Here is a 19,991-nt window from a genome sequence, read left to right as displayed (position 1 = left end):
ACACTTGTCTTCTGGGTTACTTTGGGCAAGTTACTTCACTTCTCTGTACCTCAGTGACCTCATCTGTAAAATGCAGATTAAAGCTGTGAGCCCCAAGGGGGACATGGACTGTGTCTAACTTGATTATCTTTTATCTTCCCCACCTATGTGCCTGGCACATAGTAAGTACTTAACAAATACCATAAAAGGTAAGTCCTCAATAAATACCATCGATTGATTCTCTTTTAGATTGTCAGATACTCGAGGTCAGGGATCAGGCCTACTTTCATTCATTCATTCATTCACTCATTCAATTGTATTTATTGAGCACTTACTGTATGCAGAGCACTGTACTGAGCGCTTGGAAAGTACAATTCGGCAACATATCGAGACAGTCCCTAACCAACAACGGGCTCAAAGTCTAGAAGTGGGGGACAGTCAGCAAAACAAAACAAGTAGACAGGTGTCAATACCAACAAAATAAATAGAATTATGGGTATATACACATCATTTATTATACACATCATTAATAAAATAAAGAGTAATAAATATGTACAAATACACACAAGGACTGTGGGTAGGGGAGGGAGGTAGGGCAGAAGGAGGGAGTGGGGGTGATGGGGAGGGGAGGAGGAGCAGAGGATAAGGGGGGGGGGCTCAGTTTGGGAAGGCCTCCTGGAAGAGGTGAGCTCTCAGTAGGGGTCTGAGTAGTAGTAGTCTAGTAGTTCTATTGCCCTCTCCCAAGCCTTAATTCCAGTACTCTGTGAATAGTGGGTGCTTAATAAATACTATTGATTGATTGATTGTTTGATTGGAGCCACCTCATCCAAGAAAACTCCTTTTCCTCTACTCTGACAGGAGTTTGCTCTGATGTATTATGTTTGTGTTTCCCTCCTTCGTTTTGGCTTAGAGGTTCAGTAATACGATCATTGATTCAACTCACAGGCTCTCATCCCGGCTTATAAAAATGAGCGCTTCGTTCTGTTGTTTCCAATTCAATTTCATGCAGGACTAGATTGTCGTGTCTCCAATTAGCATCCTCCTGCACCAGACCCATCATTTTGACTTATCAGCCCAAGTCAGCCCGGAGTGATGTGACCATAATACTCCGGCTAATTGGGCCTGCTGACCCCGGGGGAAATGGCTGCCACCTCGTTAGCTCTCAATCACTTCGTGAAGGCCCCCTCCTTGAAAAGGGGAGAAGATGACAGCGAGACCCTCTACAAAGTGGGGTGTAGTCTAAAGTCCTGTAATAATATTGGCTCCCGAAGGCGGAGAGGGTGGAGGACTTAGTTGCTGTTTTGGAGCAGGGCTCCTCTTGGACACCTTCCAGTCATTTCTGCCTCAGAATTTGCCAGTCTGTGGGGACTGTTGGCATTGATTGGGTACTTGCAGTGTGTTTATCTCTGGTTGTTGCTCCTTGGGCACTAGTATGTGGATTACGATGGGCACGTCCGTGAGAAGCAGCATGTCGTGGTGGATAGAGCACAGGCCTGAGAGTCAGAAGATTATGGGTTCTAATCTCAGCTCCACCACTTGTCTGCTGTGTGAGCTTGGGCGAGTCACTTTACTTCTTTGTGCCTCAGTTACCTCATCTGTAAATGGGGGATTGAGACTTTGAGCCCCTCGTGGGAAAAGGACTGTGAGCAACCCAATTTGCTTGTATTCACCCCGGCACTTAGTACAAGGCCTGGCACATAGTAAGCATTTAACAAAAGCCATAATTACAAGCAGCATGGAGTGGTGGATAGAGCAGGGAACTGGGAATCAGGAGGTCATGGGTTCTAATCCTGCCTCACCACTTTTCTGCTGCATGACTTTGGGTAAGTCACTTCACATCTCTGTGCCTCAGTTACCTCACCTGTAAAATGGGTATTGAGACTGCGAGCCCCATTTGGGACAGGGACTTTGTCCAACCCGATTTGCTTGTAATAATAATAATGATGGGATTTATTAAGCACTATGTGGAAAGCACTGTTCAAAGTGCTTGTATTCACCCCAGTGGTTAGTACAGTACCTGGCACATAGTAAGTGCTTAACAAACACTATCATTATTATTATTACTATTCTTACCAGTGGACGGAGAAGACTCCCATCCTGGTTGGGGAGATCCTGGAGGCCATCAGGGTGCCTTCCACTCCATCCCAACAGGTTCCCTTCGCCACCATTTTTATGGTATTTGTTAAGCTCTTACTATGTTCCAGGCACTGTACTAAGCACTGGGGTAGATACAAGCTAATCAGATTGGTCAAAGTCTCTGTCCCACATGGGGCTCACAGTCTTAATCCCCATTTGACAGGTGAGGGAACTGACGCACGGAGAAGTTAAACCAGTCAATCAGTCATATTTATTGGTGCTTACTGTGTGCAGAGCACGGTACTAAGCACTTGGGAGAGTGCCATGTTGCAATAAATGGAAACACTCCTTGCTCACTATAGGCTTACAGTCTAGAGGGGAAGACAGACTTGCCTCAGATCACACAGCAGACAAGTGGTGGAGACAGGATTAGAACCCGAGTTCTTTTGACTCGCAGGCCCAAGCTCTATCCACAAAGCCACACTGCTTCTAGCTTCCCCCTTCTCTTCTGACTCTTACCTCTACTAAGGCTCCTGGATTGTGAGCTGAGGTTTGGTTTCACTCTCATCTCTCTTGCCCAACCCCTCCCTCCTGCCCAGAGCTTTTTCATCATCGTCATCATCATCAGTGTTGTTTATTGAGCACTTCTTGTGTACAGAGTACTGGACTAAGCACTTGGAAGAATGTAATACAACAGCATTGGTAGACATGTTCCCTATCCCACAGTGAGCTTACAGTCTCCCACTTCATATCATTCAATCATTCAATCATATTTATTGAGCGCTTACTGTGTGAAGAGCACTTTACCAATAGCTTATATCCAACAGACCAGCAGACAATCAACAGCTGTCTCCTCTCTGATCAGTTTCTATCTACCTCAGCGATAAGAACAGCACTTAGAACACAAAGTAAGCACTTAATGAACACCATTGAAAAGAAAAAAAAAAGATATTCACATCCCACAGGAGGCTCCCGGTAATAATTGTGGTATTCGTTAAGTGCTTACTATGTGCCGGGCACTGTACGAAGCTCTGGGGGGGATACAAGCAAATCGGGTTGGACACAGTCCTTGCCCCACGTGGGGCTCACAGTCTCACTCCCCATTTTCCAGATGAGGTAACTGAGGCCCAGAGAAGTGAAGTGGGTCACACAGCAGACAAGTGGTTTTGAACTCCTGACCTTCCGACTTCCAGGCCTGTGTGGTATCCACTAAACCATGCTGCTTTTCTGTAGGAGGGAGAACAGGACATTCTGCATAAGCTTCTGCAGACCCCTCCATCACGGCCCTGGTGAAGAAGCCCAGCCCAGGGCAACTTCTGCATCCCCTCCTGCCACCCGTTGTCACTTGTTACTCCGAGACAAGCTCTGAACGGGAAAGAGACAGAGAGATGGCTACACCTCAGCTTCCACTTCCTTGGGAAACGTCACCCTCACGGGCATTAATTTGCTACATCAACTGAGCAATTTTTCACTTAGAGACGTCTGAAAACAAGAGTCTGTGACTTGGGGAATTACTGATTCGCTGTACATCCCCAGCCTGGAACAGGATTAGATGGTAATGATTTAATTGATGGTTGAGTGTGCAGATAAACGAACATACAAATTCCTTCCAGTAATTACATCTTTTCAAGGGCCCCAGGCTGCAGTAATTGCTGTCTGAAACTGAAATTATACACTGGCTGCAGCTTGAAGCGTCGTACTAAGGCGGCTCTTGTGGCAGGACTCTGACTAAAAATCAGTCAACACAATTTGCCCCGGTTAAACACAGCGAGATCGGGGAACGTTTAGGATTCTTGCGTGGAGGTAATTTATATTTCCGCTACTAAACCCTCTCTGGTTTTCTTAGCAACGTCTTGTGCTTGGGACAGAAACAGGTGCTCTGGGCTGACATGAGCATAGAAATAGTGTGCCTAATGGATAGAGCATGGGCCTGGGTTCTAATTCTGCCCCCACCTCTTATCTCCTGCGTGACCTTGGGCAAGTCACTTCACTTCTCTGTGCCCCAGTTATGCCATCTGTAAAATGGGGATTAAGGCTGTGAACCCCATGTGGGACAGGGACTGCATGTGGCTGAGTGGAGGCAAGTCAGACTGAAGCGGGGGCTCAAAGACTAAGCTAAAGGGGGGCCCCCCACCATGCCACTCCAAAGCACAAGCTCTCACTAAAGCTCACCAGTCCGCATACCAAAAAATGTCCTCAAGTCCAGTCAAAAGGATAGCACTCTCTCTGCCTTAGCTCCGGGGTGGGGGAGGGAGGAGTCTGTGAGAAACTGAGACCCCTCTGGCCGACCCCACTCAGAAGACCCCAGCACAGCCATGGCAGGCCTCGGAAAAACAGAATGGCCAAGTGGGTAGAGCCCGGACCTGGGAATCAGAGGACCTGGGTTGTAATCCTGACTCCACCACTTGTCTGCTGGGTAACCTTGGGCAACTCACTTCACTTCTCTGGGCCCCACTTACCTCATCTGTAAAATGGGGATTAAGATTGTGAGTCTCATGTAGGACAGGGTCTGTGTCCAACCTGATTATCTTGTATCCACCCCAGCCCTTAGTACAGTGCCTGGGCACGTAGCAAGTACTTAACAAATACCATTAAGAAAGGGAAAAAAGATCTGGAAGGGGAAAGATATCTTAGGCTTGGAGGGAGAGAAGTGGAGACCTCTCACATGACTTCTGCTTCCCCTTCCCCTGCTCCCAAAGACTTGGGCCATGAGAGAGCCTGGCAGCAGCTATTAGCCCCATTAGCAGTACCTAACAACTTCATCAAATTTTATTAACAGTATTTGTTAAGAGGAATAGTGGAATTTGTTACTATGCTTACTCTGTTTCAGGCACTGAACTAAGTGCTGAGGTAGATATCAGCTAATCAGTTTGGATGCAGTCCATGTCCCACATGAGGCTTACAGTCTTAATCCTCCTCTTACAGTTGAGGTGACAGAGGAACAGAAAAGTGAAGTGACTTACCCAAAGTCATAGAGCAGACAAGAGGCAGAGCTGGGATTAGAACCCAGGTCCTCTGATTCCCAGGCACAGGCTCTTTCTACTAGGCAGCACTGCTTCTCAGTGAGAAAGTAGGATAGAATTCTTGTCTCAGAAGGAAACCATGACAGAAGTTTCTGGATTTTTTTTTTTCTGATGAACTGCTGCAGGATCTTTTGGTGGCGGGAGACTGGGCCACATCACTAGTTCATGGGATTTTCTTCAACGGACTTGTTCCAAACTGGATTCTAGCTTAAAATGCGTCACTGCAAGTCACTGCAAATAAGAATTTTCTACCCTCTGCTAAAGATGGGCGTGACTGAAATCTTGCTATTTCAATGCATGGCCTAGCAGATAGAGCACGGGCCTGGAAGCCAGAAGGACCTGGGTACTAATCCCAGCTCCACCACTTGTCTGCTGTGTGATCTTGGGCAAATCACTTCACTTCTCTGTGCTCCAGTCACCTCATCTGTAAAATGGGGATGAAGACTATGAGCCCCATGTGGGACAGGGACTCTGTCCAAACTGATTAACCTGTATCTACCGCAGCACTTAGAACAGTGTCTGGCACACAGTAAGCACTTAACAAATACCATATTAAAAAATTCATTTCATCTTCTCCTGGATTTGTCTCTCATGCATGTGATTCTTTTGTCATATATGATGGACCGATTGATTGATTGACTGATTCACTTTGATAGCAATTGCCCCCATCCCTTTCCTCCTTTTCAGCTTGCTTGTGGAAGGACTGTGAGGAGAGATGTTACAGAAATATGTCCTGATTTCAAATCTACTCCCTCCTCCCAGGCCTGTATCAGGAGGAGAAGAACACAGAAGGCCAACAAAAAGACGGATGAAACAGGAGAGAAAATGTGAGTGGCTGTCAACCCAGTGAAAATGAAGTCCAACTAGGAAACAGGTAGAGAATGGAGGATGAATAAATGAGAAATTTTCTTCCACAGATTTCTGGGCTCTATAATGCATCCTAAGTTCACAGAGGGAAATACATAGAAACCCAGCCATCCTTTGATATACAGCAATTCACTGAGAGGATTTTATTATAAATGAGGGATCAGGTAGCCGTGGATGGAATTTGAATCTGGAAGACTAGCTGCTGTGGCCACTGCTGTAGGGTACAAAGAAAACCCTTCAACTGGTTGAGGAAAAACTCTCTTCAGCCCTAAACCTCCCTTTTCTCAGAGGAAGATGCTGAGGAGTGAATTTTTTTTAATGGTATTTGTTAAGCTCTTAACGTGCATCAGGCACTGTCGTGGGGTAGATACAAGCTAATCAGGTTGGAGACAATCTTACTTCCCATTTTTAAGGTGAGGTAACTGAGGCACAAGGAAGTGAAGTGACTTGCCCAAGGCTACACAGCAGAGAAGTGGCAGGGTCAGAGTTAGAACACAGGTCCTTTGACCCCCCCAGACCCATGCTCCTTCCGCTAGACTACTCTGCTTCTCAACTCTAATCCTGCTTCTGACTCCAAGCCCTACAGCAGCAGTGTCTGTTGCATGGATCAGTGGATGGCTGGCTGTTCTTTTTTTTTATGGTATTTAAGCGCTTACTATGTGTCAAGCACTGTTCTAAGATCTGGGGTAGATAGAAGCTAATCAGGCCACAAAGAGTTCTTGTCCCACATGGGGCTCACAGTCGAGTAGGAGGGAGATCAGGTAATTGAATCTCCATTTTGCAGTTGAGGAAACTGAGGAAGAGAGAAGTTAAGTGACTTGCCCAGAGTCACAACAGACAAATGGCAGACCCAAGATTAGGCCCGGGTCCTCTGGCCTGTGTTTTATTCTATTTTATTATTATTTATTTACTTCCCATTCTCTGTTCTTGGCTTCTGTTTAATTAGACCCTTGCAAACAGAATGAACAGAGAAGGAAGAAATATACAGGAAGAAGGGGTGGTATTTCTTTTAGCAATCTGATTCAACCCAATCCCCTGCTTTAGTCTGGGTAAGATCGAGGAACCCAAGATCACGAAGCAGTGTGGCCTAGTGGCTAGAGGCATGCCCTGGGAGCCAGATGGACCTGGGTTCTAATCTGCACTTGTCTGCTCTGTGACCTTGGGTAAGTCATTTAACAACTCGGCCCTTCCGTTACCTCATCTGTAAAACTGAGGATGAAGACTGTGAGCCCCTTGTGGGACATGGACTCTGTCCATCCTGATTAGCTTGTGTCTAGCCCAGTGCTTAGTACAGTACACTGCACATAGTAAGCACTTAACAGATTCCATAAAAAAACGCCCACAAAACCCCCCAGAACATCTCCCATGATCTAATGGAAGTCAGAAGGTAAACAGTATTTGGTATATGTGAGACTGTGAGCCCACTGTTGGGTAGGGACTGTCTCTATATGTTGCCAACTTGTACTTCCCAAGCGCTTAGTACAGTGCTCTGCACACAGTAAGTGCTAATAAATACGATTGATTGATTGATTGATATGATGCTTCACTTCCCATCCCCCCGCCTTACCTCCTTCCCCTCCCCACAGCACCTGTATATATGTATATATGTTTGTACGTATTTATTACTCTATTTATTTATTTATTTTACTTGTACATATTTATTCTATTTATTTTATTTTGTTAATATATTTTGTTTTGTTGTCTGTCTCCCCCTTCTAGACTGTGAGCCAACTGTTGGGTAGGGACCATCTCTAGATGTTGCCAACTTGTACTTCCCAAGTGCTTAGTACAGTGCTGTGCACACAGTAAGCGCTCAATAAATACAATTGAGTGAATGAATGAATGAATCTTTAAAAAAATGACATTTTTTAAGCACTTATTATGTGTCAAGCGCAGTTCTAAGATCTAGGGTAGATACAAGTTCTTAGGTTGAGCACAGTCCCTGTCCCATAAGAGGTTCACAGTCTTGCTTCATACATTGAGGGATCCTTAGAAAGAGTAATAATAATAAATTATTCAGGCCTTAGACTGTAATCCCCATGTGGAACAGGGAACTGTGACAGGTCTAATTGTATGGTATCTACCTGGGAACTTAATACAGTGCTTGGCACATTATAAGTGTTTAACAAATGCTACAATTTGAGGGGGATGATTGTTCTCTTGTAAGTAGGAAGGTGTGACAAGGAATAGAGGAGGGAAAAGACAGGTGGAGAACATCTCTATTATGACTGTCAATCACCAGGATGAGTGAGAATCTTGGCTAAATTTAGAGATTTTATAAGACCAAGAGACACTGCTCTGCTGAAGTAGTAAAGAAAGGCTGAATCATATCCTCCAACCTAGACAGGACAGTCCAAAATCTTTGGATCATCCCGGGCAATTTGAGAAAACAATATACCAATCAATGTGCTGGAATTGGGACTGTCATAGCTAAACATTAATCTACCTTGCGTAGCAGTCTGGGATGAAATATATGTACATCCTAAACCCAAATCCACAATTACACATACGTTACTCTCCCAAGTGCTAAGTACAGTGTTTTGCAAACAGAAAGTGCACAATGAATACCACAGATTGATTATTTTCACAGTGGTTAAGAAAGTAGGGAAAGGTTTTGGGGATTCTAGAGGTTCGGGAGGGTTAGAATTAGCTGGACAGTGATTTTATCTCCCAGAGCAGATAGTTCATTTGAGAGTCTGTCTTCCCTGGCATTTAAAGGTTAAAACCCCAGATGATCTGCAGTTTCTTGAGATTCTGGTGTTCCAGAAAAAACAGCCTACTCAGTAACAAAATATTTGGAGGAAGCAGAGAATCTCCTTATTAGGTCCCTCTAGACTGTAAGCTCATTGTAGGCATCATCATCATCATCAATCGTATTTATTGAGCACTTACTGTGTGCAGAGCACTGTACTAAGTGCTTGGGAAGTACAAATTGGCAACATATAGAGACAGTCCCTACCCAACAGTGGGCTCACAGTCTAAAAGGGAACATATCGACCAACTCTGTTTAGTGTACTCTTCTAAGTGCTTAGTACAGTGCTCCGTAAACAATAAGCCCTCAGTAAACACCACTGATTGATTGATTATGGCAGTACTGTGTCTATTCCAAATTTAAAACCAGGAAAAAAATCACTTTTCTCCCACAGATGATTTGAACTAGAGATATCTTTTTGCTTCTAACTTTCCCATCTTGGCATAAAGCCTAATGGATGAGTTGGAAACCTTCTCCAGTCTTTCAAGTTTTCCTGGGATTTCTCTGATCAAACCCTAGCCATGAAACCTAGATTGTAAACTCGTCTCTAGACTGTAAACTTGTCTCTAGATTATAAACTCATTGTGGGCAGGAAATTTATCCACCATCTCTGTTAAATTGTGCTTTCCCACAAGCTTAGTCAATTAATCAATGATTTATTGAGTGCTTACAATGTGCAGAGTGCTGAACTAAGCTCTTGGGAGAGTACAATACAACAAAGTTAGTAGAAATATTTCCTGTCCACAACGAACTTGTAGTAGTACAGTGCTCTGCACACAGTAAGTACTCAATCCAATGAATGATTGATTACCGAGCTGAGGCCTCTAGTAGTCTGGAACATACAAGGGGAATTCAGGCTGGGTTCATTCATTCATTCATTCATTCAATTGTATTTATTGAGCGCTTACTGTGTGCAGAGCACTGTACGAAGCGCTTGGGAAGTACAAGTTGGCAACATATAGAGACGGTCCCTAACCAACAGTGGGCTCACAGTCTAGAAGGGGGAGACAGAGAATAAAACAAAACATGTTAACAAAATAAAGTAAGTAGAATAAATATGTACAAGTAAAATAAATAAATAGAGTAATAAATATGTACAAACATATACCAGCGGGGACTCAGAACTGAGTTTGCACGGGACAAGCCTATGTTTTGAGAAGATTTTTCCAGAGGAATTCTTCGTTTCTGACCTGAATCTGTACGACCTCAAATCCTTAGACCTAAACCAACTTTGTCAGGAAGAGTGTCATACAGAAAGTTGGATACATTGAGCAGTTACAGTCCTCTAGTCTCCAGACTTTGAGTCTGTCATGGCAATTCATTCATTCAATCATATTTATTGAGCGCTTACTGTGTGCAGAGCACTGTACTAAGTGCTTGGGAAGTACAAGTTGGCAACATATAGAGACGGTCCCTACCCAACAGTGGGCTCACAGTCTAGAAGCAATGACCCATGTGACTGATTGACAAGAAGCTCACTGTGGGCAGGGAATATGTCTGTTTACTGTTGCATTGTACTCTCCCAAGTGCTTAGCACAGTGCTCTCCACACAGTAATAGCTCAATAAATATGATTGAATGAGTGAATGACACAATTGGGGTATTTTTCTGGCCCTTGGTGAATTCCCGACTTTATTTATGAACCTCCTGTCCATCTCGGAGTGTGAGAAGGTCAGTTGGTCAGTGAGACCAGCAACAGCTGTTAAGCCCATGGACTCCTGGCCAATCAGAAAACTTGTACAAACTCGTGGCCAATCAGAAAAGGCTTGTACCAGCTCGTGGCCAATCAGAAGGCTTGTGTCAGCCCCTGGCCAATCAGAAGACTCATACTACCTAGTACCCAATTCTGGCTCCCAGCTTCTAGCTGACTCAGAAAAACAATGAAAAAATAGGATGAATTGCTTCTGTTGAATTGAAAACAAGACTGTTTCCATTTGGGTCATAAGAAATAAATGCATTTGGATTTTTTTTTCATACAGAAAATGTTCTAGGCATATTGAATTGCCTAGAAATCTGCCCGTGAACACCCCTTCAGTCTCTATTATATCGTCTTCATGTGGACTCCTTTCCCTCTTGCTGTTTTTTTGAAATCAATGCAAGCCCTCTGCTCAAATCCCTAGGTTTAGTGGAGACCTTTGATGACGTTATGCATGAAACCCTTTTGGAAAGCATGGCATTTTGGATCAATGCTCCCGTCAAGTGGTCGTGCTGGTTTTCAATTTGAACTTTATGTCTGGCTTGTTCTCACTCTAGGGCTTTAAGAAAAACCAACAGCAGAATAAGGCTGCTGAAAGCTAAACTGTTCAGTGCCCTGTAAGTTAAAGTCCTGAAGCCTCCTTGCATTTGATAATAATAATAATAACAATAATAATAATAATAGTGGTATTTGATAAGCACCCACTATGTTCCAGGCACTGTTCTAAATGCTGGAGTAAATGTAAGATAATTGGGTTGGACACAGTCCCTGTCCCACATGAGGCTCACATTCTTAATTCCCATTTCATAGGTAGAGAAGGTAAGTGACTTGCCCAAGGTCACACAGCAGACCAGTGGTGGAGCCGGAATTAGAACCCAAGTCCTTATAACTCCCAGGACCATGTGGGACTGTATCTGATCATATTCTTTCATATCTATCCCAGTGCCTGACATACTGAAGAGCTTAATAAATATGGTCATGGAATATAGCTGCACTTCATATACAGAGTTACCACACCTAACAGTAAGCTCCTTCCTACGTGTATGGATATGACTTAATGACCCACAAGTGACCACTCTCAGTTTCACATAATGGACACGGAAAGGATTGACCTTTACTGTGCTGACGTATTTTGCCACTTTCATCACCCATTGCTGCTTTCCAATCTGTCTGTTGTCCTTCTGACCTTTCCTAAATCTCTGTTCCTTGAGACCGAATCCTTTCCCATATGCTGCCCTCTGGGCTGAAATGTCTACAACTGTTAGCTTCTCACAGTCTGCTGCTATAATACCTTTAAAACCCACCCCACCTACTTCATGGAACAGGCATCACAAAAAGCAGGTGGGAAAAGACTATTTGAAAGTGACAAAAAAGTGAGCCCGAGATCAGAGCAGACCACATGCTGATGATGACTTATAAAATAATCTTTAGTTGCAGCTCAGCTCATTGGTTTTGAAGCACTTAATTACCTAATCCCCTTCTTACCACACCTTTCCTTTCCTACTTTCCTACTACCACCCAGTTGGCACACTTCACACCTCTAATGCCAACCTTCTCAGTGTACCTCAATTTTGTCTATCTCGCCTCCAACTTCTCCTGCCTCTTCTTATCCTACAGACACTCTCCCCACCTTCAAAGCCTTACTGAAGACACATCTCCTCCAAGAGGCCCTCCCTTACTAAGCCCTCATCCCCCCGACTCCCTTCTGTGTGACCCTGATTTGGTCCTTTTATTTATCCCTCTCTCAGCTCCACAGCGCTTATGTAAATATCCGTAATTTATTTATTTAGATTAATGTTTCCCCCTATAGACTGTAACCTCGTTTTAGGCAGGGTATCTACTGACTCTATTGTATCATATTTTCCCAAGTGCTTAATACCATTCTTCACACATGGTAAGCACTCAATAAATATGGTAGATTGATTGATTGAGCTCAGCAACACCCAGGGAGATGGATTAGATTAATCCATCAATCAATCAATAGTATTTATTGAGCGCACCTACTGAGTGCAAATATAGCTATAATTCTATTTATTCTGACAGTTTTGACACCTGTCTACATGTTTTGTTTTGTTGTCTGTCTCCCCCCTCTAGACTGTGAACCCACTGTTGGGTAGGGACCGGCTCTATATGTTGCCAACTTGTACTTCCCAAGTGCTTAGTATAGTGCTCTGCACACAATAAGTGCTCAATAAATACGATTTAATGAAAGACTGCAAAGCACTGTATTGTTTGGGAAAATGTGATTCAATGGAGTTAGTAGAAAAGAAGCTCGCCCACAAGGAGGTTACATTTTAAGGGATAAAATATGATGATGATAATAATAATAATAATATGGAAGCTGATATTAAAATATCAACCCTTGCCACAAGATGATAGTCACATCATAACCATAATCTCTCCAACAGGTGGCCAGGTTATCCAAGGCCTTACAGGCCTTTTTCCAAGGGAGGCTATCCTTGGCTCCTAAGGCTTAAGCTCCCAAAAATCAGTGTGGCCTAGTGGAAAAGTCATGGGCCCGGAAGTCAGAGGTCCTGAGTTCTAATCCCAACTCTGCCACTTGTCTTCTGTGTGACCTTGAGCAAGTAATTTAACTTCTTTGGGCCTCAGTTCCCTCATCTGCGAAATGGGGATTACAGCCTCCTCCCTCCAGTTTAAACTCTGAACCCTATGTAGTCCATCCTATTTTGTGTCATAGTAACAATAATTGTGGTACCTGTTAAGCACTTGCTGTGTGCCAGGCACTGTAGTAAGCGCTGGGGTGGATACAAGCAAATTGGGTTGGACACAGTCCCTATCCCATGTGGGGCTCACAGTCTCGTTTTACAGATGAGGTAACAGAGGCACAGAGAATTAAGTGATCTGCTCGAGGTCAGACAGCAGACGAGTGCTGGAGTTGGATTAGAACCCGTGACCTTTTGGTTCCCAGGTCCACGCTCTATCCACTATGCCATGCTGCTTTTCTAATTTACCCCATCACTTAGAACAGTGCTTGACACATAGTACTGTCTTGTTCTATGCTGTTGAGTCAACTCTGACCCATAGCAACATTATAGACACATCTCTCCCAAAACGCCCTACTTCCATCTGCAATCGTTCTCGTAGAGTTTCCATAAAAAAAAATCTGGAAGTAGTTCACCATTGCCTCCTTCTGCGCAATAAACTTGAGTCTCCACCCCCGAATCTCTCCCATGCCACTGCTGCTCAGCACAGGGGAGTTTTGACTTGAAGCAGATCACCTTCCACTTGTTAACTACTGCCCAAGACAGGAATGGACTGGACATAAGTAATAATAATAATAATGATGGCATTTATTAAGTGCTTACTGTGTGCAAAGCACTGTTCTAAGTGCTGGGGAGGTTGTAAGGTGATCAGGTTGTCCCATGGGAGGCTCACAGTCTTAATCCCCATTTTACAGATGAGGTAACTGAGGCACAGAGAAGTTAAGTGACTTGCCCAAAGTCACACAGCTAAGTGGCAGAGCCGGAATTTGAACCCATGACCTCTGACTCCAAAGCCCATGCTGAGCCACGCTGCTCCCCATGCCTCTGCTTGACTCTCCCTCCCATAGTCGAGACTGGTAGAGTACTGAAAACTCTCCAGGTGTGACCCTGAGAGGGGTGACACATAGTAAGTGCTTAACAAATTATATATACATATATATATATATGTACATATATATATATACACACACACAAACATTTATATATAATTATAATGGTATTCATTAATGCCATGATAATATATAGGCCTTTGAGGGGAGGGACATAGGCTTGCTAGCCCAATTGCTCTGGTGATGAAGCATTTATTGATCCCATACCTAGCTAGAGGACAACTCCAAAGGCTACTGCTGATGGTAATTCAGCTGTTCCTTTTATATGCCTTACAGGAGACTGAGTCCTATTTCCTATGTCACTGATTAGCTAGGATTTATTGGCCAAGATTTTTAATAAAAGGGTAGAAACAACCGAAAGAATTAAATGTGTTCCTATTCCCAGCAGCAGCAGCAAGAAAAGTCAAATGCAGAGCTACATAACAAAATGGTGGAAAAGTTTAAATAGCCATTAAATATGATTTTCATTGATTTCTTTGTGCAAACCTTGCAGTAATAATGCAGACTTTTAAAACTTCTATGTTTGCCCTTTGGACTAAACGATGCCATAATCTATTGTGAAGTAGGAATAGCAAGGAAAGGATAAATGCATGAGGGAGTTGATGCAGCAACAATTCTCAGGCTAGGTGGGTGGTTCCAGCCATGATGAAGGTGTCTGCTTTTTTGCGTATGCCACCTTCCTTGGATGAGTTTTTTTTTATCTTTTAAAAATTTTTATGGTACTTGTAAAGCACTATGTGCCAGGCATGATTCTAAGCACTTGGGTAGATACAAGGTAATCAAGTTGGACACAGTCCATGGCCCATATGGGAGTCATAGTCTTAATCCCCATTTTCCGGATAAGGTAACTGAGGCTCAGAAAAGTGAAGTGACTTGCCCAAGGTCACACAGCAGACAAGTGGCAGCTGACTCCCAGGCCTGTGGTCTGTCCACTAGAGAAGCAGTGTGGCTCAGTGGAAAGAGCACGGGCTTTGGAGTCTGAGGTCATGGGTTTGAATTCTGACTGCCACATGTCTGCTGTGTGACCTTGGGCAAGTCACTTAACTTCTCTTAGCCTCAGTTACCTCGTCTGTAAAATGGGGATTAAGACTGTGAGCCTCACGTGGGACAAACTGATCACCTTGTATCCCCTCCCAGCGCTTAGAACAGTGCTTTGCACATAGTAAGTGCTTAACAAATGTCATCATTATTATTATTATTATTATGTGTTCTACGGATTCTTTGGGTATGTTCTATGGACGCATCTTTGAATTCTGCAGATTCTGTGGCTGCATCCCGCATATCTAGGGAAAAGTCAGAGGTCATGGGTTCAAATCCCAGCTCTGTCAATTGTCTGCTGTGTGACTTTGGGCAAGTCACTTCACTTCTCTGTGCCTCAGTTCCCTCATCTGGAAAATGGAGATGAAGACTGTGAGCCCCCCGTGGGACAACCTGAGCACCTTGTAACCTCCCTAGAGCTTACAACAGTGCTTTGCACATAGTAAGCACTTAATAAATGCCATTATTATTATTATTAGACCCCTCTGCTTCTTAGTTCTGGAGGTCCTGTGTATTCCATGCTTTCCAGCCTCTCCTAATTAAACTCCTTTTCCCAGGCTGGAGCTGAAGCTTGGAAAGGCTGGTGCTTTCTCCCTGGGTACATCAGTTACTGATTTCAAACTACAGAACAGGATATTGGTGCTGGAATTCAGCCCAGTTAAGCTTTGCCACTGTCAGGGAATGACAAGAAACCTCAAAACTTCAGTTCATCTTCAGCACAGTTCTCAAACAGGGATGGATAAGTTTAGAATGACAATTTATCAGAGGATATAGCCACCAGGCCCCTCCCTCAATGTCAAAGGCCCTGGCTTTTGGGAGGGCATTCAAATGGAGCTGTAGTCTCAACAACCCAGAGATGATGATGATGATGATGTTGATAATAATAATGATATTTCTTAAGCGGTTACTACGTGCCAACCCCTGGGGTAGGTACAAGATGATCAGGTCCCACATGGGGTTCACAGGCTGAGTAGGCAGGAGAACAGGCATTGAATCCCCATTTTGCAGATAAGGGAATGGAGGCACAAAGAAGTTAAATGGATTTCCCAAGGTCATAAGTGGAGGAGCTGAGATTAGAACCCAGGTCCCCTGACAACTAGGCCCATGCTCTTTCCATTAGGTCATGCTGCTTCTCAGAGTTCAAACCGACACCTCCAAAGGTCGTGTTTGAGTCCCGGTGTGATTTTGTCACCCCCTTAGAAGGACCTACTACAAAGCCCCTCCTCCTGATCTCTGACCCCAGGGTGATGAGCTGTCTGGGCCTCTGTGGATGGCCGCTTATGTTGTGTGGTCATTTCTCCACAAACGCCTTACCCTTCCCTGCTCCGGTCTCTGGGCATTTGTCACTTCTCTGAAGGTGTTTTTCACTTTCCTGAAAAGGTTCCTCAAATCATAGCCTCTACAATGTCTCACAAAGATGCCTGTCCATGCCTGGGCCTAAACAACATTTTTGGTTTAAGTGGAAACCTGGATGAATCTCCAGCCATGCCTGAAGTACTAGGGAAAGGAGATCAATGACCACTGAAACAAAGAACCATGAAAGCTACTGATTGGGCCTGATGGAAGGAACCCATTTTAAAAGGCTTTCCCATCTAGACTGTAAGCCCCAGTGGGCAGGAATCATGTCTACTGATTCTATTTTATGGTATTCTCCCATACATTTAGTTCAATCCACTAAGCACTTACCATACCCCTGATTGATTGCTTAATCTGGATATTGTGCATTCTCTCATTTTGTAAAAGTTTCTTCCAGTGAGCAGGCTTGCACCGGGTTTCTTGTGCTGTAAGGAAAAAGACGTTCAAGACCTTTTTTTTTTCCCTGGGATTTGACTAAATGTCAAAATCTTGAAAGGATTCCCATTTTCTTCTGGATGACAATGCCCTAGGACATCTCAAAGAAGCACTCTAGAGAGTCGAGAGGGTCTGGTTGCTTGGCATGACAATTGTGACCTTCTGACCCTAAGGGGAGTCTTCATTTTAGGATGTCTTCCTGTCGTCCCTTCAGCCCCATCACTCTTCTTGGGGAAGGCTGCTGCTGCCACTGTAGCTAGCACTTTGGCCACTTCACACCTCAGATTCCGTGAAAATTGGCCGAGAAGTCACCCGTCTGAGCCAGAACCCTGTCACGTGACCTGCAAATTAGGGAAACAGGTGGAATGCTGTGGTACGCCAGGTACATTAAGTCAGAATTGCTTGCTGGGTGACTTCCAAATGAGGTCTGGCTCTAAAAGAAGCAGCTTATCAAAGTGGGAAGAGAAAAGTCCTGGGAAGCAGGGGCCCCTGAGTTCTGGTCTTGGCTCATGCCACCTGCCAGGCTAGACTATGAGCTCATTGTGAGCATGGAATGGGTCTGCTTATTGTTGCACTGTACTCTCCCAATCGCTTAGTACAGTGCTCTGAACATAGTAAATGCTCAATGAATACAATTGAATGAACTTGCCTGCCATGTGAACTTGGGCTAGTCACTTAACTTAGTGCCTCAGCTTCCTCGTCTGGAAAATGGAAAGACAGTATCTCTTCTCCTTCCCCCTTAGAGTGAGAGTCCAGCATGGGACAGAGACTATCTGGCTACCTTTAAATGATACTTTATAAATCATTTATTTAAATTAATGCCTGCCTCCTCCACTAGCCTGTAAGCTCATTATGAACAGGGAATGTGTCCACCAACTCTGTTGTACTCTCCCAAGAGCTTAGTAAAGTGCTTTGCCTATAGTAAGCACACAATAAATACCATAGATGGTGATGCTACCACAGCTCTTAATAATAATAATTATGGCACTTGTTAAGTGCTTACTAAGTGCCAAGCTCTATTCTAAGCACTGGGGTAGATACAAGTTAATCAGGGTGGACATAGTCCCAGTCCCACTTTGGGTTCACACTGTTGACCCCGTTTTTACAGATGAGGCAACTGAGGCCCAGAGAAGTCAAGTGTCTTGCGCATAGTCACACAGCAGACATATGGCTGAAAAGAACCGAGATCCTCCTGACTCCCAGGGCTGTGCTCTAGCCACTAAACCATGCTGCTTAGCCCTTAGTAAGTGCTTAACAAATACCATTATTATTATTATTTTGTTATTCATTCAATCGTATTTATTGTTTTTATGATAGACTATTTCCTTCAGGTGGAGCAGCCCTGTTAAACAGAATTCCCACAGTCCTGGCCCCAAGATGCCTGGATAGCTTCAGCTGTGAAAACGCCAATCTCAATAACAACACTTTAAGAGTTCTTGAAACATACACCGAAGCTTTAATAGAGAAATACAAAAGAGGAATAAATTACAATCGCAAGGTTTCTGACAGAAACTTTTCTCAGAACAAAAATAGTTGCCCACACTAGCTTTCTATAAACAACTCACAGTACATTTTACTGGTGTTAAGAAATTAAGAAACGTCAATCATCGGTGACCCCTCAAGCCATCTCTGCCCGATTGACCCTTCCAGAAAAACAGAGCCAACTGTGAAGTGCGGCCCCTGGCACGGGTGTGGCTTTGCTCTCCCAAATTAGACAGGAAATGAAGACAAAGCAGGACTACTGACTGAACGGGAAAAAATAGAGTCCTACACTGCTTGGGTTCGTCGAAACCCAAGTCGTAGCAAAACGGCACAGGTCTGCTCACGTACCTCTTGCAATGAGTGGAACAGAAGATCACAACCAAGCATGCAACTGAATAATAAACCATGCCAGCTTCTGCAATGAATACATCGGGCCAGGGGCATTGGAGGTGAAAAGAGGAGAAACGGATATACACACGCGCGTGCGCACACACACACACATACGCACATACACACACACACCATACACAAACACACACACACATTTCCCAAGACCCTTCTTGGCAAGGCTTTCCTCCGAGCCCAAGCCTGTCGAGATTAGCCAGAAGTGGCCATCGGTTTCCTAGTTGTCATCCTCCCAGACAGCCCTCCGGCCACCAGCCCATTGGCGTGTTTACAGGGATGAAATTCCTTCCCGAGAATCGCCTGGGCCTCATCCGCTGGCCCCCGCGACTACTGGCCGCCGCCGTTACATTACGAGCCATCTCTGAATGCCTGAATGCACAGCTCAAACTTGGCCATAATTGAGGCTGAAACACTTTTTATCTGAGGCAACCCCACGGGGTTTCAGAACTGGGGTTCCGGGTTGAGCCAAAGTTTCTAAGAGAAAGGCCGGTCGACATAAACGTTCTTCTCTGTGACTTTTGACACACCGACACCTTCTCTTCCTTACTCTCAGGGCTTGAGGAGGACACTGTACACATGCCTTTCTTTACCGCTACATTGAAAGCTCCCCTGCTAGACTGTAAACTCCGAGGGCAGCGAGCCTGTCTAACTCTATTGTATTCTCCCAGCCCTTAGTTCAGTGCTCTGCACCGTGTAAGCTCACAGTAAATACTATTGATTGATTACCCCCCCACCCAGTGGATCTCAATGAGGTGTGTTCACACCCCCAGTGGAGTCCGAGCTCCCAATCATCCTTGTCCTGGATATAACTGAATATAGGAAGAGTGTGATTTTTTTTTTCTCCATCCCCCAGTAAGTTGTCTTAGCTGTCGGGCTGCCAAACCTCTTTCCCCAGTCTGTAGTCTGACTCCTTTTTTCACAACTTTTTATGGAAAATTTCAAAACTGCGTTTCTAACAGTTTGGTTCATATAGGGACCCAGCCTCACCACACTTTTAACACTGTGGAGACACATTTGTGTCGATATGTTTGCAATCTGCCGTGTTTCCCCAGCACGCCAAATGTTTGGCAAAGCAGCCTGAGGAAGAACAGGTGGAAAAAGTTTGCCTTGAAATTTCTCCTAGAGCAGTACCACCATTTTTTTTCTTCATTTCTGACCCCCAAAACCACTGCTCTTCCGCTCCCTGAATCAGACATCAACTGCAAGTCACCATCGGCAAACTTGAGAGTTTACCCTGTGGAAAGGTATCTGGGGATGAGGGGCTGGGGGG

This window comes from Tachyglossus aculeatus, chromosome 22, assembly GCF_015852505.1.
Source record: "Tachyglossus aculeatus isolate mTacAcu1 chromosome 22, mTacAcu1.pri, whole genome shotgun sequence".
Lineage (NCBI taxonomy): Eukaryota > Metazoa > Chordata > Mammalia > Monotremata > Tachyglossidae > Tachyglossus > Tachyglossus aculeatus.
This window is presented reverse-complemented; position numbering follows the sequence as displayed.